Source organism: Ceratotherium simum, chromosome 4, assembly GCF_057802395.1.
Source record: "Ceratotherium simum simum isolate JZ-2026a chromosome 4, ASM5780239v1, whole genome shotgun sequence".
NCBI classification, from domain to species: Eukaryota; Metazoa; Chordata; class Mammalia; order Perissodactyla; family Rhinocerotidae; genus Ceratotherium; species Ceratotherium simum.
In genome coordinates, this window is record NC_141903.1 from 65,328,965 (window position 1) to 65,354,268 (window position 25,304).

The following is a 25,304-nucleotide window of genomic DNA, read 5'->3' on the forward strand; positions in this document are numbered from 1 at the left end:
GCTTCTGAACTAGGAACAAATATTTCCAAATTTGTTCTTCCACAGAGAACAAATTAATCCTGCAACACTTATCAGATTTTTAACGAAGTTTAGTTGGAAGTAAGAAAAGAGGATAGTAACCAAATCAATTCCACTCCCCTCACTATGTATTTTGATTTAAAAAGTGGTTATCTATTCAGTTCCTTTGCATGCCTACATTCATTTTTTTGCATTTCTTTATGCTCTTAGACATGACATAGGTTTTAGTCGACATTCTTAAGATTCTCAAAGTCCCACATGACTGGATCAGAAGCAAGAAGAAAGCAGAAAGCCAAGGATCCAACCTCCATACTTGAGATCTTTGGTCTCAATCTTAAATAACACAGGAGACTCTGGGTACCGAAGCCCATCATCATAATTTACCACTATTCTCTGAAGCCAGGAGCAAATACTTACCTGAGACTAGCAGAACCTTCTTGACAAAAGAAGGCTGAGCAGTTGTCCCAGGCAGCTACTCTGGGAGCCTCAATCACTATACAGCATGTTTTTTCTTGGCTTCTCTTCTGAATTTTATCCTCTATGATTTTCTAATGAAAAATTATTGACGAAGAGGAGATCAACCTGGCTTTGTAGTCTATGCAAAATAAGTACACATCAGACTTAGGAGGTATGCCATAATTTCTAATTAAACAAAACTCAAACCTTATGTAGTCATAGATCTTTCGTGCTTTGTGAAATCTTAGGGATTATCTACTGCATTGTTTCACAAATCGAGTGCTGTGAAAAACTTTATTATTACTGTTAAATTATAGGAGTCATAAACACAATTGCCAGACAATATCATAAGTAAGTGAGTCTAGAAAAATACTATATAATTAGGAGTGCTGGGAACTCTGGTGGACATGAAAATTTATTCTCCTTACTCAATATTCTCTTTCTAAAAGAAGTGGCTAATATTCAGCACTATCTTGTTGGTGTCATGCTGGGTTTGGACTCAATATTGCCAATAAACATTTTTTTAAGAGTAAATGAATATTTTAAATTTATGTGTAATGTCCTAGTTTCCTTTAGCAAATATATCCTTAAAAAGCACAGCTCTGAGGCAGATCCAACCAATTATCACTTTGTAAGCTCTATTTATTAAATGCCCAACCGAAAAATGATCCCATGATTAAATATGCTTTGGAAATTTGGGCATAAACAATGTAAAATGATTTCTTTGTTCCAAGACTTCAGAAACTATAATGTTTAAATGGAATTGTGAACCCTAAAAGAGAATATGATGTGTAGAAGAATTCAGGAGGCTAACATCTGTGAGCCCATTTTAGAACCATCAAGCTTAATTCAACATTTATTGATTGGCTACTACAGTGAAATCATTCATAGTTTCCAATTTTGGAGACAGATTTTAAAAAGTGCTTGAGGAGCTTGCAGGCAAATAGGAGGGATCGATGTCTAATGGGAGACTCTTAATATAATCTAATAAATGTTTATAAAGAGTTGTGTACTCTCCTATGAAAGCAACATATTCTTCCCTGGAGGCTCGCTACCTTCTCCTGAGTATTAATACGTAAGTACATCATGGCCTACTCCTATTGAACATTCGACTCATATAAAGAATTCCCTATATTCTGTTTTCAAGCTCACCAAGTATTATTATCATGAAGTTTCTTTGCCAAGAGAGATAGATAGACAACCAGATTAACCAGTTTATTTAGCAGTTATGATTCTTATTGTAAATTAAGTGGGTATACTAGTTTTAAACATTAGTTTTTGTGACTTTGCTAACATATGTTAGCACACTCGATTCTAATCAAATCTGTAATAATGACAAAATTAAATTTATGGGGCAATTCTGGGAATCAAAGTCTAAATGATGATGAATGGATCATGTTAAATTCCACGTTATGGGAACTACCTGTCTAGCTAGACAGCCAGCAATGCCCAGGTTTTCATGGACTCCTTGTGTTAGCCACTTTTGAAATACATTTTAAAGCAAAAGACTAAGAAAAGGTACCAATAGGAATTGAGGATATTCGGAACATATAGTAGTTATTTATTGTATCAGCATGTACTAAAATTTATAAATTTTTAGAAGATTTGTAACGATAGCACAAGTTGGAACTTCTAAATATTAAATTTAAAATGATTGTTAAGTGAAAAACACATTTTATTTTATTGAAAATTCAGGCAAATGATGTTACACAAGACTAAGATGCTCTCAACAGTAATAAAGAAGGAAAATATTTTACAGAAAATGCTATTTTGGTATTCCAGTTGGGCTGTATAGAAATGGAAATAAATTTTATATAATTAAAATGAACTCCACAGATTTAACAGGTAAACGCCAAATTTCCTCTTAATATCTTTCCCAGTAAAAATTTCAGAAGAATTACAAATGGTTTTAAATATTATGACAAAACATATTTTTGCATAAAGAACTATACTCCGAAGTAATGAAAAATTACATACGTCTCTCTAGGAACTCAAGCTTCCAGAGTCATCCTTAATTAATTACAAGGTAAGTATTATAGCCTAATCTTAATATGTATTGTGTGAGTTTATTACATTTTATTATGGACTTCTAAAAGTTCATTATTTCTATATAATGTATAACTAAAATTTATTCATCTGCAAAGAAATTATTAAATGGTCATTATATGTCTGGGTAGGCATTAGGAATTAAGAAAACAAAACTACAAAATAAATTTAAGGTTAAAAAACAAACAAACAAAGAATGAAAAAAATAAAAGCAGATTCTCCCTCAATGACGACAGATAGAAACTCATATAAACAGTGTATGGACACGAAAGATTCTGTTATTATTCTAGAGTAGATTAAAATATTAAAATGGCAACAGATTAGGCTGAAGGGAAGCAATGACTTCTAATTAAAGGGTCTTGTGAGCTATGTTCAATGTTTGGGCAAATTGGGAGCTATGGAAGGCTTTTCAGCAGGGAAGAACTAATAAGATCACTACTTTGAGCACAGTGAATGAAATAGAAGGGGCTAACTGTAGTCAAAATGATCGGGTATGCAGTTATTTCAGTTCTGAAGCTTATAAATTTTATGAGTTACACTGGTAAGCAAACATGACCTGTAGGACAAATTTGGTCTGTAGCTGCTTTCATGCTGCAGGATCAGAGTTGAATAGGTGAGATAGAGATCATATGGCTCACAAACCTACAGTGTTTACTATCTGGCTCTGTATAGAAGATGTTCGTTGACCCTTGCTATAGTTGATAACTATAGCCATATAGGTGATTTATGACATTACATAGGGAGAATGCATGAGATCTGAAGAGCACTTAGAATTCATCTCCAAGGTGTTCCTAAATTAAAATGGTAAAGGAAAAAGGAGATTAGAAGATAGAATGAAAAAGGAGGTCAAATATCTAGTAAGAAAAATAGGAGCATGTGGTGTTCTAGAAGGCAAGGATCTACAGTGACTTATGGAAGAAGAGTGGTCCCCAGTGCCAAACACTGCCAAAGTTCAAATGAGGCGTGAACCAAGAACTAGTAGAGAGTGCCTGGTGTCTAGGTTAGGAATAGATTCTACAGATGAAGAAAGTAAGAAGTGAGTAGTGTAGGAAGAATAAAAGGAAGGTTAGAAAATAGAGAGAGAAATCTATAAAAATATCTTTATTTTTTGAGTATGTAGGATGAAAGGAAGTTTTTGTGCAATTTCTTTTTATGCTAGAAACTAATGACAAGGAACTATGAGAGAAGGGAGGGGGTGGTGGGAGGAAGAGAGAGAGAGAAAGAGAGGAATTGAAGATTTAGTAGAGTTGGATAAAGCCTTTCAAATATGTGAAGGAATGGTATCCAGAGCAAAGTAAACACTACTTCTACTATAACAGAAAGGAAGGAGGAACACTGGATGGAAATTAGGTGTGTTTTCATTTTTGTGTGAGGCATTTGACGGTATTTCCTTTGACATTTTTTTCTCAGTGTTAGAAGGAAGTGTTAAGAGGAAGATCATCTTTAAGAAACTGAAGGATGAGGCAGAAAAATTGGAATCTAGAGGTGTGAGAAAAAGTTTTGATATATTGATGGGTAGAATGTGAACAAGAACAAACTATGAAAATGAAGACATTAATTAGCAGCACTGAGGATTCAATTGAAGTCATAAAGACATCAGTATACTTTCCTCTATGATTTTTTCATTAGCATTTTGCAACCTGGATATATGCATGGATATGGTACAGAGTTAGATTAATCAATTATCATGCAGCCATGACTGGGGTAAATTCTACAATGTTGCATGGTCTGGTTTAGAAATAGATATAACTGGGGAAAACCTCAAAATTTCAAGTTAAGGATGAACAAAAGAAAGAGGGCAAGTCTCTCCTGATCTTTCCTTCAACCCAGGTAAAGTGTTCCAGGATCCATTTGCTAGACAAACACAGTTGGTCTGCATGCCGGGGTAGTGACCCTGAGTCACACCCAGGTTTTCTCTCTTATAATGATTTTACCATGAGCAGTCCTGCAGTACTAATGGAGGTCTACATATAATATGTCAGATATTTAGAAGCTATAAGTCAATGTAAAAATTGTTAAATGAAATATATGCTATTCTTTTTCTGTGCTAAAATACCTTTGTAACAGCAAATTGAAAAATATGTGCAAAGTTATAGTGTTTATGACTCAAGTCGGCAAAATGTCAAAGATGTTTGATAAAAAACATTGAATTTGAGCAAAAAATTTTTTCTGATAAAATCCATAACTCAAGAAGGTCAGATTAAATCCTATTTTTAATCAGTAATTATTCTTTGCCATAAATGATTTTTAAATGTATTAACAAATTTCATCAGTGAAATCTTTCAGATACGTGAAATTATTATCAGGTTTTAAAAATGTAAGCATACTATCTCCATAAATAATTATCTGTATTTTCTTAACTCTTCTTCCAGAGCTCCATCTTTATGTATTTTATTTCTATCATTACCTCAATGTGTCAGTATTTTCATCAATCAAAAGGATTAGAAAATAAAATGTAACTGAATTAAATAGTGCACTACTTTTGACTGTATTTTTATTGATAAGCAAATTATGTAAATGTAAAAATAAAACTAAAATTATTTTCAAATATTTTCATGTACTTACTTTTCTAAAATATTCAAAATTATTTATTTTGCTAAGAGTTGAAATATAAATTTTTATTAACAAATATAAAAACTTTAATTTTTAGAAGAGGCTGAACTATTTTACTTAATTTTTGAAAATTGAATTACGTTTTATTAAATATTTTTATTAAAATAAAACTTCTCACAATAGGCAATTTCTTTATTCTTCTAGTTGACAACATAAAGCATCATGTATCATACATAAAGCATCATGTATCATACATATCTGACTAGAGCCACATAAGCAAATTTTAGAAAAATATGAATTGCTTAATATTGCAAAATTTTTATCAACTGTCATGTGCAAGTGTTGCAAATACTGTTCAAATCACAAGTAACTGGAATTAACAGAAATAAGCAAATGGATATTCAAGTCATCGGAAAAGGATATTTCATTATGCAAGAATCTATTGTCTTCAGGCTATCTGAAAGAAGGATTTGACAATGTAATTGACTTACCTTTTATCTCAACTAAGCAATTCTGATTCTCAAATCTTCTCTATACCCTGAAATAGTGAGTCTCCAACTTTAGCAGCAACACAATTACATTTAGACATTGTCACCTTTTGTTCTGAAGATATAACAAAGGAGATGGGAGAAGTGATTCTCTGGAATCTGATGGTGATAGTCAGAAGGTCTGATTTCCCTTGTTCTGGGGCTGAACACTGGATCCAGGATCCAGAGTGCAGAAAACAACCTTAGGTGGGGAATATTAACAACTTGGGTTTATGGGCCAGGCAGTCCAATCTTCGCTACCCGCTGATGATAGAAAATTAGCTGCTCAGCACCTGCAATCTAGAGCCTAATGAGAAGTTCTAGTTATTTCACTCAGAGGAAGGAAGTGATGAGGTGGTGGTGTTACCAAACCAAGTACCAAACCTCCTGGTGAGTTAAATAAGACTCTACACCAGTGGAAGTCCTCTCACAAAGTAAAGTGTATTTGCAGCAAATAGGAGGCCATGAGGAATCATTTCCAAAGTCATGGCGTCCCGGAACAAAGGGAGGCAGGAACTTTTATTTCCGTTGGGGAATGAATTTTCAAAAGGGAGAGGCGGGTATTATTCCTTTGCACAGGCTCAGTTGGAGAACATGCTTCCACATAATGAGGGCTAAGCTCCTCCTGGAGAGATCTTTGCATTAAAAATAAGGCAAAGGTCATGGGTGTAGCTCTTGTGGTGAGGCTTGGTCAGTTTCAGGATGGTTGGTGGTTACATCTCCCTTGAGTTTCTCGCTTGGTCAGTTTCAGGATGGCTGGTGGTTACATCTCCTTAATATACAAAGGAAAAGAAACAACTTGGAAAAAACAGTTATTTGCTTCCAAACCCACCTTTGGGTTTCTTGAGGCACCTAGTCGGTGACAGCGGTCCAGCACAACATGCACAGTGTCCAGCTTACTTGCACTGAAGCTGGTGCCTGCGTCCTTCATGCAGTTTTCCATGACAAGGGACAGGAGGGTGAAGCCCAGTGCCTTGACAAACTCATACCTGGAGGGCCCCTTCACACTGTAGTCTTGGAACACCCAGGATCTGTCCTCGATGGTGGCACAGCAGAGGGCAGTCATGCAGTGGCCAATAGTGCAGGTGGGCTCGCCCTCAGAGGGGAAGTGCTGTAGGATGCAGGCCAGTACAGCCAGGCCCAGGGACAGTTGGGAATCAGGAGGGTGGGATACCGGGCACCATAGATGGACTTGAACTTGGCGGGGCTGGCGTAGGCGTTGAGGCGCAAGTACTGTACCCAGGGCGCATTGCTTTCGTTCACATCTGTAAAGCCCATGGTCTTACTCCCCGGGCCTGGCCCCCTGCATGGTGAAGGCGGCGCTGGCCAGCGTGAAGCAGTGGAGGAAGGACTGGGGCGCACACCTTGGGCGGCGCCGCTGGCTACAAGGAGGCAGGCGGGCCAGCTTCCGAACGGCTCAAACAGACGCCATCGTCCTCTGCCTGCAGCCGCTGAGAAAACCAATAAAGAAATCGAAAATGATGAGAACAGCCCAGAGAGAAACTAAATGTGAGTTTAGTCTTTCATCTTGGGGGAAGGAGAATCCCCAGTAAAAGCCATTTCTTTGTCCAGGCAATAAAAAGCAAGTTCCCTGGGTCTTTCAGACAACTTGCTCTTCCCACCGCAGCCAAGGTGGGACTTTATCCTGTAAGGGGCACAAGAAGACAAGGACAAAGAGAACACATGTTAAAAGGCAAAGACCAGAATTTGAGAGTGGAGGAAAGTGACTGAAAGAACTATAGCGGAAGCGGATGGTAGGGTGAGTAGAGGCAGACGGGAGGCTTCAATGAGGTAGGTGAAGAAATGCTTTTGGGGTTCCTATGAGAGAGCTGAAAGGATTGATGAATGTATGCAGAGAGTGAGAATTGTTTAGTGTGTCAGAAGAAAGGCTATGTTATGATTATTTTTTTCCCGTCAGCTCCTTTCTATCTTCAGTTCTTTCTTGACGCAAGTTATGGATAAGGCTGAGAGGTGGAGACAGAAATGTATGGAGAGGCTGAGGCTGTAAAGCAGTAAATTGTAGTAACTGAGTGGGAGGAAATACACACAGCATGGGAACGAAACTGGGGTAGGAGATTGATGCTAGAGGGGTTTACATCTTGGGCAGTGACCAAGGATAGCATATGAGCTATGGTGAGTTTAACTGGCTGAGTCTTTGGTAGTGTATTCCCAGTAGAATTTGCATCTCAAGACTCTCAGACCTGCAAAGGCAGAGGACTCAGGGCCAGGATATCCAGACTGGTGGCTAGACAGGTTACATTGGATTCACCAATTCATTGATTAAAAATGCTGTTTGAGGGCCAGCCCCAGTGGCCTAGTGGCTTAAGTTAGACATGCTTTGCTTCTGGCCTGGGTTCCTTCTGAGCACCGGCTTACACCGCTAGAGCAGCCATGCTGTGCTGGTGGCCCACATACTAAAAAAAACAGAGGAATATTGGCATGGATGTTAGCTCAGGGTGAATCTTCCTCAACAACAACAACAACAAAATGCTGTTTGTAGGCTATGCTCACAGGCTACTGAAGCAGAACCATTAGTGTTGAGAACAGAAAATGCACATTAAAAGATATCTCAATGGATGCCACACTCCTGATAGCAAGGCACCCTCTTATGTATCAAGATTTGAAAAAGTCTTCTCTAGATTCTCTGTGCTTTAGGCGGAGATTATCAGACCAAACTTTAGACACTGAGACAGACTACAGCATATTTATTACCAGGGTAGACTGACTTATTTACATTTAATTTCCTAGACACATGCATTTTAACTCAACACTCAAATGTAACTAGGCTTTATTTTGTTGTGTGTGCTTCTGATGCTCTGGGGCAAAAGGAGACATTAAAAAAACTCAAAGTTTACGTAAATTTTTTTTTTCCTGGTTAAGGCTGTTAGATCATTGCTATGATTACCAAAGGATGGTAAAACTGAAGCTATGTCGGTTTTGAACCACATTATTTTAGTTCACATTTGCGTGCAACCTATTTATAGGCTTTAGATATATGGAATCTTTAAGAAAATTATGTCTATGCTATTAATTTCAGCCTGGTTTGTTTTCCCAAATTATGTTTTTAATGAAAATGAACCATAGGGTCAGGTTGCCTAGAGTTTGCCTTAATTGGTGGTCATAGGGTCAGTAGTTATTTTTGTAATTGGTCATCAGCAACAAAGTAAAATTCAAAGAATATATTTAGAACACCAAGAGAAAAGAAAAGTAAAACATGCAAACAGGAGAATGGTTTCTTACAATTCTAAACGTTTATTTTAGATTTAAACATATAGTCTGTGCTTTTCTCCACTTTGACCTAGGCGGTTAACTGCAAATTTATATTTATTTTAAGATAATTTTTTTAATGAAATTCTGATATTAAATGTATTATATATTTGCTGATATGTCTAGATAATGTTAACTCTTATATTATTCATCACAGTGGTGCCAATACTAAAGAACGATGAGGTTACATTGGTAGCCCTGAGTCAAGAGAAAAACTATTAACAAAATTCACCTTTCCTGATGCTGTTCTGGGTTCCCGTTTCACACCTCACTCTCGAGATTCTCCATGGATAGACAGACATTATGTTCAATCATTTGAAATCGTTCCGTTTTGAAGTTAAGGGTTGCAGAAGTACCAAAAGACATTTTCATCATACATCTGAACAACACAAACACTGAGGGATAAACAATCAAATAATATCTCAAAACATCCGGATTTTTAAAAACTTAATATTATGACGTGAAATGAATATTAAAAATTATATATTTAAAAAAATACTTTCATGTTTATATTTTAGACTATATCTGTAATTCGGCAGTAAAATCCAGAACTGTGAATGGAAACATAACTTTCAATTGAATATAGACCATCTACATGAGTGTTCTAATTTTACCTAATATATGACAGAAAAATGAGACACTGAATCACGTCACCACATAGACTTCATCTACGTTTTAAACAGAAAGTTAAGGAGTTATAATAAATGACATCCAAGTTAAAGTTTGGGTCGTTTATTTTATTATTTGGAAAACAAATGTATATCTGAGTAAATGGGTAAGATTTTTTAAAAAACTAATTTATACCATGGTTTTGCTTTTTATTTCAGTGGTTAGTTGTGTTTTTCAGACTCATTCAAGGGAAGTGAGTTTCTTAGTCCAAGATGGATGGGCAAAATTGATCTTCAACAAGTACATGTGGATACTGAGTCTTAAATTCTGGAAGTATTTCCATGGGTGTTGTTAATAGTCACTAATACAAATGCCCTGGGTGCCTCCCCCCTGCCCAGTTTTCCCAGGACTCCCTGGACCTCCCCATATTCCATCAAATAGAGGGCTCTTACAGGGCTCTGGCACTGCAGGTGACTTGTAGGACCCTGCACCATATTGTGGCCTTCCTATATCTGACAGGTCAGTCTTCCTGTCCTATGATTGTAAACATTCGTCACACTGGGATTGGGGACTGAAGGGTAACTGGTATTGTGTGTTGAATAAGGGCCAAGTGGCCTCTGGTTGGGAAAGAAAAGGTTAGCTTCCCTGAGACTAAGATGGGAAGTTTTGGATTTGGGAAATTTGAGCCCCATTCTCATGCTACAACTGTGTGTTTTGTGTAAGAAGGCTGGGTATACGGCAAAATACCTCCTAGGCCACACTTTTTTTTACTAGAGTAAAAGTGTGTCCAAATTTCAAATATGCAAAGGCAATATTATACCTTTATTGTCTATCAATCTTATCTAATCAGTTTCCCAGTTTTATTTATATCATAACATACTGTTCCCTCTCTTCCTTCTCTTGTCTGCATTTTTTTAAATAAATTCACTAGTGCCAATAAATAGTCTTTAAAAATACTGGTTTCATTGATTATGCATAACAATTCATTTAACCACTCTTTCTTATTTATTTATTTACGGTACATTTAGATATTTTTCCAACACTATAGGGACATTCTGGAATATAAATCCCTTTCAGTTTCTTTAAACAACTTTTAAAATCAATTGTAGAATGGAAGATTGAACCAAGGAAAGTATACCTAGTTCAAGATTATTTGTATACCACGTGTAACTGCTTTTCAGAAGGTTATGTTTTAGAACCCTAGCATCTGCATATAAGAGTATGCGTTTTACCATGTCTTCTGTAGCAAAGAGTATCTTCGTGAAAACAACAAAAAAGAGTCTCTTAAAAAAATTATCTTTACGTTGCCCTACTTTTGAATGATTCTAATACTGGCAACCTAATACTAGGTTGAATGCTTCATGTTTGCTAGCAATTTGCATTTCTGTTCAGATTATCATTGAACCATGCTCTCTGCCTGTTTTTCTATGTCAAAGCTTTTTGTTGTTTTTTTTTTTGAGTTTAAATAAATACAAGTTAAGTATAAAAACACTTTGTTATATTTGAGACAAACACACGTGATTTTTTTACATCCAACTCTTGAGCATTATGTAAGATGATGTGCTTTCTTACATTCTATGAAGAATTTAAAATATGGATGAAGACAAAAATCCTTCTTTCTCCTTGTCTGTTCATGTACTAAATGGCATGGCACCATCTTTCCTTGGAAGGCAGCACGTCCACAGGAAATCAGGAAGATTTGTAGTGATATTCCTAGTTTGCAAAGGTATATAAATTTGCGTCTCATTATGGCCTTTAATAAGCATTTCAATTGGAAGTGAAAGAATCTATAACCCACAATCTTGCCTGAAATTTGATTTACTTAATTTAAATGATATGTGGAGGGGAAACTCTGAAGTATATTAGAGATTAAATATGATACCAAGAGGTAGAAAACTAAAAATAAATTTTAAAATGCAGTTTTATCATTCAGTTATTTTTATGATAATTCAAACAGAAGATGTATTTTGGAAACTATTATATCTTAATAAGAAGTTTAAAAATAAATATGTACTTGTGGATTATTATTTTAAATAAAAAGGCTATAATAGAACATATTTAATGGCTATTTTTTCTATAAAGCCAAATACATGCAGCTCCACAGGTTACATACATCTGTACATTGATCATTTTTAAAATTATCAGTTAAATTAAATTACTAGTTTTAAAACTTTATAATTCAACTTTTAATAATCCACCTAAGACAAATATGAAGTTTTCTCCCCAAATTTGTATTTTTGGGGGAATTTTGTAAAGGTTCTACTCTATTCATGTTAAAATCTGATGCTGTTAGAACATTTATCTTTAGTTTACACTTTATGAAACCTTGATATGTTTCCAAATTTCTCCATATATTGCATATAGCACTACTGAGAAGTATTGATACACAACGCCTCCATTCATTTTATAAATATTTATTAGGTAGCTTTTATTATGTATGTTATCTTTTCTCAATTTTATGAATTCAAATGATAGATCTTTAGAATTCAAAAATGTTCACTTTAGAATTTATGTGATATGATTGTACACTGTGTACACACACACATTTGTGATAATTTCAGTTATTTTGAAAATTAGTGGCATTATGTTTATATTATCAGTAACTAGGATACACTGGGAAAAATGGAGCAATTATTAACAAAAACTCAAGAGACCCATTTCCAGGCTTTCCACTTAGTAGCTATGACCTTGATTTCTCATTAACCATTCAGAAGCTGTAGTTGCTTAATCTGGGGGCTGCATTTTTCTCATTTAAAATAGTTTAAGGGCCGGCTCCGTGGCTTAGCGGTTAAGTGCGCGCGCTCTGATGCTGGCGGCCCGGGTTCGGATCCCGGGAGCGCCCGGAGGCACCACTTCTCCGTCCAACGTGAGGCCGAGTCCCACGTACAGCAACTAGAAGGATGTGAACCTATGACATACAGCTATCTACTGGGGCTTTGGGGGGAAAAAAACTGAATAAATAAAAAAAAAATCTTTAAAATAGTTTAAAAAGTTTCAAATTAAGTAATCTCCAAATTATCTGAATTATTTAATACTTGTTGTCTGCATGAATCATTTGGAGTCAGAGCCAGCAGGAATCACTGTGAGTATCTTATCCCCTTTTTTATTCTTAGTGCATTTGATCAGATAAAAGGTACATTTTATAGTTTCAGAGAGAGAAACAAATCAATGTCTACCACCTCCACAGATGTTTACAGACACAAAAATCAGAGTTTAGATGAAACACAACTGTCCTCCTGCCCTCTCCAGTTGGAGAAGAAAAAGGAGAAAAACAGGGGTTCTAACAGAGGGAGAAGTAAAGGCTTTGCTACCATTTCAAGCAGGATTATTTCTTCCGTGATTCAGAGAAATTGACTAGAAGTAGAAAGTCTAGAAAATGGGCCTTCTGACTTTTAGTCAGATACTGGTCCACTTTGGCAGTGTACCACAGTTACTCCTAGTATAAACATGGTTTGATAGTCTCAATTTAAAATGATTACTCAAGCTTTCTTCCTTTTATGTTAGGCTGAGTCTCGAAGATAGTGAAGTAGTTGTAAATGTCTACAGAGTCTTGTTTTATCCAGTAAGGCTCAAACAAGTCACCTGAGTACTTCAGCTGGGTTGACGATTTCAAGAATTAGGAAGTTGAGGCAGAAAAGTAAAGGGACTTGGACAGTGTTGCAGAAATCATGCATGTCAGAGCTTTATTCAAACCTAGGCCTTCCTAACTCAAGAACCTATATTCTTAACACTGCATTAAGTTGGGTTCATTGATAGATATGCATCATAATAGAAGTTATTTTTATCATTATTTTCATGATCTTGATGATTGTTAGATATGCCAGAAATACCTGAGGCTGTATCTGGATCCCTGAGTTTGCTGTAGTCCCTAATTCCTAGACCCCTTTCTCCAGTTACCTCCACGCATATCTACTTTACGCTGGGATTTTCTTGATTGAACTACAGAAGGAGGATTCTTTTTTTCCTTGAGTTATTCCCCAGAATTTCTATTTTTATTCCCTTTTTATTTTTAATATGGTAAACGTATTGCACGCCCAGCCAGTGACTTAACATAAGCTGTACCTTTCAACACCAGTGATCTGGAAAATAAGTACTTACTTAAGAGGTAGCTATAGATTTATTTCCTTGCTCTTTATTGAAAAATGAAATTTTATGTATTTTCAATCTTGTTAGTTTTCTATTGAACTGAATTCCAATACCACTCATTGAGTAACAATTAGGTTTTTATTTTAGTTACGTCACATCCTCACCATCATTAAAATATGACTTAATTTGGGGGCTGGCCTGGTGGCATCATGGTTAAGTTCACGTGCTCCACCTCAGAGGCTTGGGTTCGCGGGTTGGGATCCTGGGCGGGCACTCAAACATCGCTTATCAAGCTGTGCTGTGGCAGCGTCCCACATACAAAATAGAGGAAGATTGGCACGATGTTAGCTCAGGGACAATCTTCCTCACCAAAAAGAAAAAAAAAAAGACCTAATTTGATAATCTCTAATGCTATTTTTTGGCTCACAGATTCATTATTCTTCATAATTTAATTAATTGACAGGTAAATCACCTCCACCATCAGATTGTCCAAGTTTGAATTTTCACTCCAGTTACGTATTAGGAAGCTGACATTATCTGCCTCCCATGTCTAAGCCCTAGTTTCCTCATCTAGAAAATGATGATAATAATGATACCGTCCTTACAGTGGCATAAAAATAAAAATGACAATGTAAAAAATAGAGATTTTTTTGTTATTTTTGACAGACAATGCTTAGTAAATATTGGCTTTTTGCTATTAAACAGACATTTCAAAATTAATTTAATTGGAAGTTTATACTGTCAAATGTGAGGGCAATTTCTTAAAGTATTATTTAGCCCTGGAAAATAAGGCATCTTCTTTATCTTATGCCACTATTGCTGTGAGATGTCCTTATGAGTGACTTTCTCCTAGTTGCAGTTTGCATGAAGCTTTTCTTGACTCTAATTTGCTCTGAAAGATTCATGTGGTTTTTAAAAGTTCCTGTGAGCAACTTTGCAACTGAAATTGAAAATTCAACTGACCATGTGTCATTTCGGGTTTAGTTCCAGAGGAGGATAAGATAATCAGGATGAATGAGGAGTTGGCTGCTGAAATGTACAACAATAAACAAACCTGAAAATATAACAAAAGAAAAGAGCTACATTAAAGTGCATGATTAGGCTTTGCAGCAAAATTTGAGGCTCTCCTGAAACGGACACTAATTTAATTAGTTCCCTTAGTTAAGTTAAAGACATTTTTAGAGATGAAAATTTCAGCTTCCAGATCAACCTAAACATTTGTTGCAAAAAAGAAAACTCTGACTTAAGGCAAGATTGTACTTTTAACCTCACCAGCTTTTTTTGTCTAGGACGCCATTGGTCTCAAACTGTAGGTAGAAAAAACACCGATTACCTAGCATGGCATTTTAAATATATTAATTATTATGTTATAAATAGCTTTATCATCTCCTGATGTGCATTAAAAATGTGTAAATAGGACAGAGCAAAATAGTGAATAAGCCCTACTTTTGGAGGAAAAAGAACAAGACTCAAAATAAATGTCATCATTATTTGATAGAACACCTATAGGGTCAACTTCGTATATAAAACATTGCACTATTTAGTCCATTTATATTTATGTAGATCTTCTTAAAATAAGTTTTTCATTTGACATACTTGTCTCAAGATTTTCTTTTCCTTTCTTTGGAATCAATCATTTTTTATTTAAAATGTTTCCCTCTATTTTTTCCAATTTGTTTTTGTGGTTGACTTAGAGATTACATATGCATCCTTGCGTATGACAGTAATACAAATTTTGAGACTAATAAAAATGTAATGCAAGTATTTCTTTTGCCTCATTCTAACAATGCTAGGAACTTGGGGTCTACTCATTTCTCTTGTGTCATTCTTGCCATGCATTTTAATTTACATATATTTGAGGCCATATAAAGCATTACTATTAATATTTTAAGCAATGTTCATTTATATTTACCCATATATTTAAGCCCTACAATGATCTTCAATCCTTCATGCACTTGCATGTTTTTATCTGGAATCATTTTACTTCTGCTGAAGAATGTGCTTTATGTTTTCTTTCAACAATTTAAAGATGCCAATCCACTGTTTCCTGGTTTCTTCCATATTGTTTCTCCAATGAAGGCTTTTTTCTGACTGTTTTCAAGATTTTCTCTTTGTCTTGGGTTTTTGGCAATTATTCCAATGTGACCAATGCTTGATGTGATAAAATGAATGCATGGATACGAGATCCATTCAAAGTGCAAGTTGGGTCAATGGATTTGAATGTAACAGAATACAAAAAGTGTGGTGATATTCTTTCACATCCCAAAATATGACAATCATTATAAAACTACCAATTTGTCAATTTTTTGTATCTATCAAAGAAAAATATCCCTAGTTATCTGAAAAGATTATCTTTATCCAATTCTCCTCTGTTTTCCTACAACCTAATTGTTAAAGCCCAGATTTTCTTCATATACTTCTACCAAAACAATATATTACAAAAGATTGATTTTGGAAGCAGATATAATAATTAAGCTATCTTCTAGAAAACCAGATATGAAAGATATTTACAAAAATGTGAAGCAATTAATTATAGCATTAATTATATTTTGTTTTGGAAAATATAGTCATATTTTGTAAATATATATTATGTTACATTAACATGATGGATATATTATCAGTATTTTAAAAATGAATTGAATGCATATTTTGAATATTTCTGTCTCAATTTCTAATACATTAAACATGTATACATAAGCAATTCACCAAAAAAACTCTTTGGAGACTTCAATATTTTTAAGAATGTAAAGTTTGAAAAATACTCTTTTAGATGTGCGTACGTGTGGTCTTCTTTGTATTTATCTTGATTGGGATCCACAGTTTCTTGAATGTGAGGATCCACAGAGCTTCTTGATATTGTTCATCTATTTTGAAAACTTCTCAGGCATTAACCATTCTAATATTGTTCTGCTCAATTCTCTTTCATCTTTTTCTGTGATTCAAATTAAACGTACATTAGACCTTTTACTCTGTTCTACACATTTCTGTGCTCTTTTCTGTATATTCTACTCTTTTTTGTCTCTGTGCTTCAGTTTGTATTTTTTCTATTGATTGTCTTCCATTTCACTAACCCTATCATTGGCTGTCTATTCTACTTTTATATCCATCTATTAAGTTGATAATGTTATGCATTACATTGTTCACTTTTAGAATTTCTATTTGAATCTTTTTTTTTGTTTTTTTGTGAGGAAGATCAGCCCTGAGCTAACATCTGCCAATCTTCCTCTTTTTGCTGAGGAAGACTGGCCCTGGGATAACATCCATGCCCATTTTCCTCCACTTTATATGAGACGCTGCCACAGCATGGCTTGACAAGTGGTGCGTTGGTGCGCGCCCAGGAGCCGAACTGGTGAACCCCAGGCCGCCGCAGTGGAGCGCTCACACTTAACCACTTGCGCCTCCAGGCCGGCCCCTGAATCTTTTTATTATATGCATATATTTCCCGTTTTAGACAGTATTGTTAACTGAAACTCTTGCAACTGTGTCTTTGCATTGCACAACTCTCTAGTCTGGGGAACTATGCAAAGCAAGGACATGGATTCAACATGCACATGGTTCAGTTAGTACAGCGTCATCTAAAGTGAGGACCCCTGGTATTCCAATTATCTACTGATATGTTACACCTTTTTCTTTATTTTCCTGAATATATTATATATATTTATTTAAAATTACTTCTTTCTTAACTCTATGAATTACAACAATAATACTCAAAATGCTAGCATGTGATGAGATAAGGAGTTTCTCCATAATGTAAATTTGCTACATCACCGCTTAATTCAGTTGATTTTTTTTAATATCAAGAATTTCAGTGACAGAAGCAGTATATTAATTTAGACTCTGTTAGCAGCTCTTTATCTTCTTGACCTTATCAATTTTAGTTTCAAGTGATGTTATGCCATTTCATATTTAGTATAAGAAGCTTACAAGTATATACTTCCATTTCTCGCATCCTGACTTTTGTGCTGTAGCTATCATACAATTCACTTCTACATATTTTATAAATCTCATAATGAATAGTTATTATTTTTGCTTTTAACAGTAAATTAGTTATAAACTGATGTAAATAATAAGAACAAACATATTTTGTATTTTGTCAGGTAGTTACCAATTCAAGTATCATATTTTTTTTTCCTGAATAGCTTTAGTCAACATTTTTTATGATGCAGATCTTCTGGTGGTTAACTGTTTCAGCTTTTGTGTATCTGAAAGCTTTTAATTCACCTTCAGTTTGAAAGATATTTTCACTTGTTCTAGAATTTTAGGTTGGTAGTTTCTTTTCTTTCTATTGTTTGAGGATATTTAAAGATATTTATCCACTGTATTCTGGGTTGTATTTTTTTCAGCAGGAGCTCTGCTGTCATGCTTACTTCAATTCCTCTGTGCATATATATCACTGTTCTGTGATCCTTTTGAGATTTTACTCTTTAACACTGGTGTTAAATAATTTGATTATGATGTGCCTTGTTGTAATTCTTTTCATATTTAATATGCTATTTCATTGAGCTTCCTGGATCTATGGACTAATAGTTTCCATCAAATTTGTTGTTTCAAAAACAAATTTTTAAAACAATAAAACAACTTTTATATTTCAAAATTGTTTATTCATAGTTTTTATAACCCCTCTGTCCTCAGGGACTCCAATTATATGTATATTATGCTTCTAGAAACAGGCCTTTGGTGCTCTCATTTTTTTTTATCCTTGAGTTTCATTTGGATAGTTTTTATTGCTATGTCTTCAAGCTCATTAATTTTGCCTAACTGGCTCATAATCTTATTTTTTTAAATCTCTAGATGTTGTCATTTTCATCTCTGAAAGTTTGATTTGGGTCTTTTTTTTAATCTTCCATGTCTTTATTAAACATAGTCAATGTTTCCTTTAGTTTCCTGAAATTATAGAATGAGGTTATAATAACTGTTTGAAAATCTTTGGCTACTAATTCTTTCCTCTGTGTAATTCCTGGGTTGGTTTCAATTGATTTATTTTTCTCATTATGAGTCAGCTTTTGCTGTTGCCTTACAAGCCTGACAATTTTTGATTGGATATCAGATAGTTTATTTTCACATTCTTGGCGTTTGAATGTTTTGTATTCCTATAAATATTCTTATGCTTTGTTCTGGGAAACTGGATATTTTTGTAATCCTATGAGTGTTCTTGAACTTTGATTTTTTTTGTTTCTGGTTTAAAGTTTTATCAAGTGGAACCAAAGCAACATTTTTTCTAGGAATAGTTTCCCCTTCTGTTGAGGCTTAATCTTCTGAGGACTCTGCACAATTCCCTATGAATTATGAGGTTTTCCACTATGGTGGTTGGGAACAGGAACTATTCCTGATTCTGTGTGAGATCTATAATTTTCCTTCAGGTGGTTTTTACTCAGTGATGTGTAGTTTTCTTCTATACATGCCTTAGTGTTGTTTAGCTGATGCCTTGAAGAAAACTCTCATGAGACATTGGGAGTTCTCTTTCTGTGCAGCTGGTCTTCTCTTTGGTCCCTTGTCCTGTGAACTTGTGTCACTTTGGCCTCCCTGGACTCATAGCGACATCTCCTTAACTCTTGAGATCATTGAGCTTCACTTGAGCTTCACTTCCCTCACCCCGCACTGAGGACTGGAAACTCTTTCCAAGCAATAAGTTGAGACAGTTTTAGGACTCTCCTTGTTAGTTTTTGTCTCCTTGAGATCACTGCCCTTCATTGCTTAATGTCCAATGTGTTGAAAACCATTATTTCATACATATATGGTCTCATTTTTACTTTTTTCAGACAGGAGGATAAATCTGGTTCTGTTACTTTACTTTGACCAAAAACAGAAATGCAAAACCTTTTTGTTTTTCTTTCCAGAATTATGAAGTGTACATTGTATCCGTATATTCAATATGAATGAGCAAAGCTGCAATTTAAAATAAAAAATAAAACTGTGGAATATTTTCTCAGTATATCAGTATTTCATTTTGTGGTGAATTATTATAATTTCTTAAATGATATCTCTGTGAGAGGAACTTGAGAATTTAAATGAAACTTCATTGAAGATGCATTTACCATTATATTTTGAATTTTGTTTATGGTAATTTTATATAAAGTAATGATCAAACCTAATGACATGCTTCTATGTATTTACTGTATATATTGCTTTTCTTAAGGCAGTTTTAAAATTCTCATCTTGCTTTACATATAAGAAACATGTAATCATTATGATTATTGATTAAAAACACACCCATTGGTAACAACTAGCAAATATTTGTTCACTGATTAGTAGAAGCTATTAAGTAAAAATGGAAATAGCAACAATAAAAAGGCTAAGGATAGTAAAAAGACTCTGGATGGGAAATATGCTTTAATTCATTGGAAAGTGAGATGTGAAAATAGCAACTTAACAGGAAGATTTGGATACAATCCTTAAGGTTGAACACAAAATAAGTTATAAAGCAGTTTCCATTTGCTCTTCATGCAGCTATGAGTGAAAAATTAAGAAAAAATGTGGGAAAAAACCCCAAACAGATTATTCATTTACTTCCCGACTATTAATCCTTATCCATCTGTTAAAATATGAAAATAGAAGTGTTTCTAGAAGATTAGCATATATTTTTGGCATTTTGAACTAATAAACATCTGAAAATCAAGTCATTTTCATCATCCACAAGAAATACAGTGAGTGAATATTTTCCTTGCATGTCAATTACAGTGTATTTACATTTTAACATTGTATAAAAGATAAATGAACCTACGTTCATTAAAAAGTAGGTTATATACACACACAAATTTTTGAAACTTATATCTGATCACTATTCTAGTTTTATACATTTTAACAGAAGTCCATTAGCAAGGTAATAGTTTATTAAATACATGGTCCTTTAATATAAACAGTAGTTTTGACAAATTTTATAGAAAAACCTACATTCTAATCATAGGAAAAATTTAATCCTCTTAGAACATTCTTTAACTGATTAGCTTTATCATTCAGCATTGCTCAAAACAATCCCTGATGTTTGCAAATTTATACAAAATATATTCTGTTTACATCTGACATAAAGAATAACTAATTTAAAATATAATATATGAAAGATGTAAAACACTAGCTGGTTATTAGCTTAAGAAAGATACTCTGCCCCCTCCCCATTTTTCTGTGCTTTTTCCATAGTCTATGGGCATTAGAGCCTAAACTAGTTGAATAGGCTAATAAAAATAACAAGAAATCAAGCCCAATGTCAACCCCAGGAGAGACAGGAAGGGCATACCAAGTGAGATGCCAGGTATCATCAATGCCCTTTCCCTCACAAAACTTGTTCAAAGGGACAGAGTCCAGTTGATACAAATGGACAGTAAATATAATGCCCTTGCAATTGTTTCCTCGTCCTCTAACCATTGCCAATCACCTTTTCTGGAACAATGTATTGTTGTTGTCTTTATTATTTGAGGTACATCTCAAACTTCCCTCTTCTTCTCTTTTTCTGTAAATCCTAATAGCATATCATCTCTGTATTACTTTAATGATCTATTGTATCAACAACTTTTTTCCATTTCAATCAATCTCTGCAATGATGCTTGATTACTTGAATTAAAATAGTATTTCCATGATATTCCCTTTAAAATATCTACAGTGGTCATTTTCAAGTGTATTGAATTTTGTCTTCTGCGTAGGAATCTCAAATTTTAAAAACTTATTATTATTTTTTTAATCATCTGGGTCTACTCTCGTGACTCATCAGAATTTAATCTTCCTTATCTCTAAACTACTCCTTCTACTTACTTGAAAAAATGAGCACATTCCTTTACACATTCTCACTTCTGCAGTGTGGCTTATGATGCTTCTTCTATTTGGGATGCCCAACATGATATCTGAAACAAACCCAGTCCATACCTTAAAGAGTCTTACTTATTTGTTAAACCTCAAGATTTTAACAAACTAGGCCATCCAAAAGAAATGTAATGTGAACTATGAGTGTAATATACAGAGAAAATACATAGGATGGACATATAGGCCAAAAAGAGATTTCACAAAGAATGTAATCTCTAATTTAAAACTTGATACATGAGCAAGATAAAAAAAGAAGATCTATGCCCTAAACAGTGGTGCAAGCACCCTGATGTGAAGATATGTGTATGTTCAGGCATCTGTAAGTAGTTCACTATGGTTAGAACACAAAGCATAAGGTGATAGTTTAGGACTTCTTGCAATTACCCTAAGAAAAGGTATATGCTAGGTATAGAAGGTTAAGATAGTTAATAAAATCAAATTGTGGCTTAAATATTGGGTATGAACTGCAATTTGGGAAACATTTCTAGGGGTCATCTTATCCTGAAACTGCATAACTGTGATTATGTTTTTATTGACATTTTTAAGAATGGATCCATTGGGTTAAATGTGGTAGATTTTTAGCCTGTGGGCCATGGCAAGGTATTATCAGATTTGAAGTATGGAAAATACTACTTAGAAGTAGTAATATTCGTTAGAATTTTGTCATAGAAGATGATGATGGTCTGTCAACTAATTTATTGCCAGTGGGAAAAGAGGATCACTAAATTGATTTGAGAGAAATGAAATGTTAGAATCTTGTGGATAATAGACTCATTAATAAAACGTGATGGATTGAATTTTGCTGCCTGTTACCAGGGTGATGGTAACAGAGAAAAACACTGATAAATATATTAGAGAAGACAGCAAAGCTTTAGTCACGAGCAACTGAGTGGGCCTTGTGAATTATTAGGCAGTGTGGAAGGAACATACGGGACAGTAAGGGGTTGATGAACATCTAGATATTGAAATTGAGTAGCCTGTAGGATGTCCAAAGGTAGAACGTCAACAAGCAAGGAGATAAGTAGGTTTGCCAGACATTACTAATTTAAGATATAGCTTTGAAAAAAAATCATGATTTGAAGCCAAGTCACAAATAAGGATGTAGTTTATAATTATGTGCATGGGAAAATTTCCAGGATTTTGTATTATGTGATTAAAGGAGATTAAATGATTGAAGAATGATTCAGTATGATTCTGTTGACATAAAGCCAGGATCCAAACTTAAATCACCTGTATTTATATTATGCTAGATGATTAAAGAAGGAAAAGTACAGAATTGTTAGTTATCGTTTCCTCTGGGATAATTTTTTTTAAATGGAATAATCTTTAAAAAATTTAAAAATATGGAAAGGCTAAGGAGAACCTTCACTTTTAATTCAATGTACTTCTTTTTTTCTTTAGCAACAATAAAATATAATTTGCTTTAGCAAAAATTGTTTATTTGAAAGGGGAAGATGTAAAAAAATTTAAAAACATTAAGTATAATACAAAGTTTGAGAAATAGGTAAATATATTATGAAGGCAAAGGAGAAAGTATGGATTCCAACTGGTTTATTTCAAAGATCTATTACAACAGTCATTAAAGTAGGCCTTAAAGACAACGCTTTTGGATTCTATCACTTCTCCTTCACTCTCCATCTCGTCCTCTTTCTCTTTCTATTTCCGTTTTTTACCCCTTCATAAGATCCCCAAAGCTCTGCTCTGAGTGAAGATGGAAAACAAATAGGAACACTCAGACCACACAGTGTTAGAATGACTGCTCATTCTTGAATAAGCCAAAGTCACTCCTTCTGATGAACTAATTAATTCTCTCTCAGAGAATATAGAATTTAGTTACAAATCACATCTTTTGTTTTCCTGAAAATAACAATGCTTTTGATTCTATCTTTTCTGAAGAGGGTCTTATTTGGCATTGTAATCTTAGCAAATTTATAGTCTAAGATTGGTTTGTCAATCTGACTACTTTAGATGCAACGAGCTAAAAGTGTATAAACATAGACTGATGTTCAGCTACTTAATTCTTAATTACCTCTATCATAGGAGCAAAATAGAGTAACAAATAGAAAGAATAATGTACAATGATGAACACAAGGAGACCAAATTTTGTTTTATTCTCTTTTCCGATGTTTTAAATTTGAGTCAATTATAACTTCATAAGAAGTTTCCAGGAACTTTATTCCCTGGCTTAAAATCAGTACTCCAAAGAAATTCTTTCTTTTTAAAAAATTCCTGCCATTAAACGAACAATTTCATAAGATTGATATCAACTTGGTTTTTTCTAATCTACAAAGCAACTACTGTCAACCTTTCAACGTTTACTGAAAATAACCCTTCATCAGAGCACCTAGATTCACACACAATACTATTTCACCATTAAGTTTGAAGACTTGATTCCATGTGCCTGTGCGACTCTGAAATTTCCCACTATTTTCCAACCTTTTAGTGATTTAGGAGAAAGTAGAGTAGCAACTAAAAAGTCACACTCAAAATGAATGCTTTTCTTTCTTTGTCTTTTAAGAGATGATGAGAATTCTACCACATTGAAAAAAAGTGAGAAGCCCTTCTCCTTAGCTTCATGAAGATAGCAGAGAACCCATAGAATCTCCAATGAAAGCATTTTACAGGATTGCCAGGAAAAAATATATTGCTACGATAATTTTAAAATGATCTTAAGAAAATGAAACTGTGTAATTTAAGGTAGATTTGCCTTCCTATAGCTTTGTGTAACATATTGCTCTTTGGAGTATATAAAAATGTCCTTGAATATGGGCTCATCTTTATTTTATGATATATACTTTGCAGTTTCCCAATAAAGCTTGAAATCAGGGTCGGTACAACCTGTTATAAAAATATGACAGTAGAGTTGCAAACATGTTAAATTGTGTAGAAAATAATTGAAAAAAATCATATTTAAAAAACAATATTTGGAATAGGAGAGAAAAATATATACAGCAAACAAGTCTTAAAATCTAAGTGTTTAAAATTAAAGGATCTTTATAAAAGGTCTTCACAAGAAAAAAAATCTTGATTCAAGTCTTGCATCATTATTCACTAGACTCTCATGTAAAGAAAACAAAGATACTTTAAACTAATTTTCTAGAATTGGGAATTAGTAGTATATTTATTCCAGAAATTTTTCAATTAAAAGGATCTACTTGATAAAATCATATGAGAAATCACTGATTCATATGTGAATTTGGCAAGTTGAAAATCATGTATTTGTTTCTTACAACTTAATTTTTTAGATTGCAAAGATGAGAGTATAGAATTATCAAGTAATACTCCAGTAGTATTCTCTGTTTGGGGAAGTAAAACACCCGTGATAGCTTGGTAGGAGGCCCATGTTTTGTCTCTGATCTCTCCACTGTCTCTATTCTAAATTTAAAGAGGATAGTTTCCTCTGTGATTTCTTTGCTTCATTTTGTTCTATTTGTACTGCTCTGATGTAGTTTACTGGCATTATAGTATTCAAAGAGATATACAGATTTAAAAAGTACATTTATTTTAGATAGTACAGTGAACATTATATAACATTAGTACGTTAAATGCAAATTATGTTGTTACAACCTAGAGTCCTTCTTTTAAGTCAAACCTGCCTCCTTCCTGAGAAATGAGGTTTCTTTACCAAGTTCTATATCTTATCTGTCTCTCTTGTTCTTGGTGGTGCAAAGCATTTGTTTGCTTCCCTTGGAAGAATCCATTATGTTTGCTGGTAAGCACAATATCAAGTACATGTACCATGCCAAGTGTCTGCCTCTCTCTAGATCTTGTGTGTTTTTCTTGTATGAATGTTTAAAGCTTCTCAGGACTCCCCAGACATTCTCTCTTGTCCTTACTCAACTAAATTTTAGTTTAAAATTTATTTAATATCTTCTCCCTCTTAAAGTGTCTGAGACAAAGCTTTCCATTTGGTTAATAGCGGTCTCACAATATTTCTTAGGTTCATCGCAT

The 25,304-nt window shown here is 34.2% G+C and overlaps 1 pseudogene; it reads right to left on the reverse strand.

Moving 5' to 3' along the window:
* Positions 1 to 242: 242 nt before the first annotated feature.
* On the reverse strand, positions 243 to 22,991 carry LOC101394108 (glutamine amidotransferase-like class 1 domain-containing protein 1; annotated as a pseudogene).
* Positions 22,992 to 25,304: the final 2,313 nt, after the last annotated feature.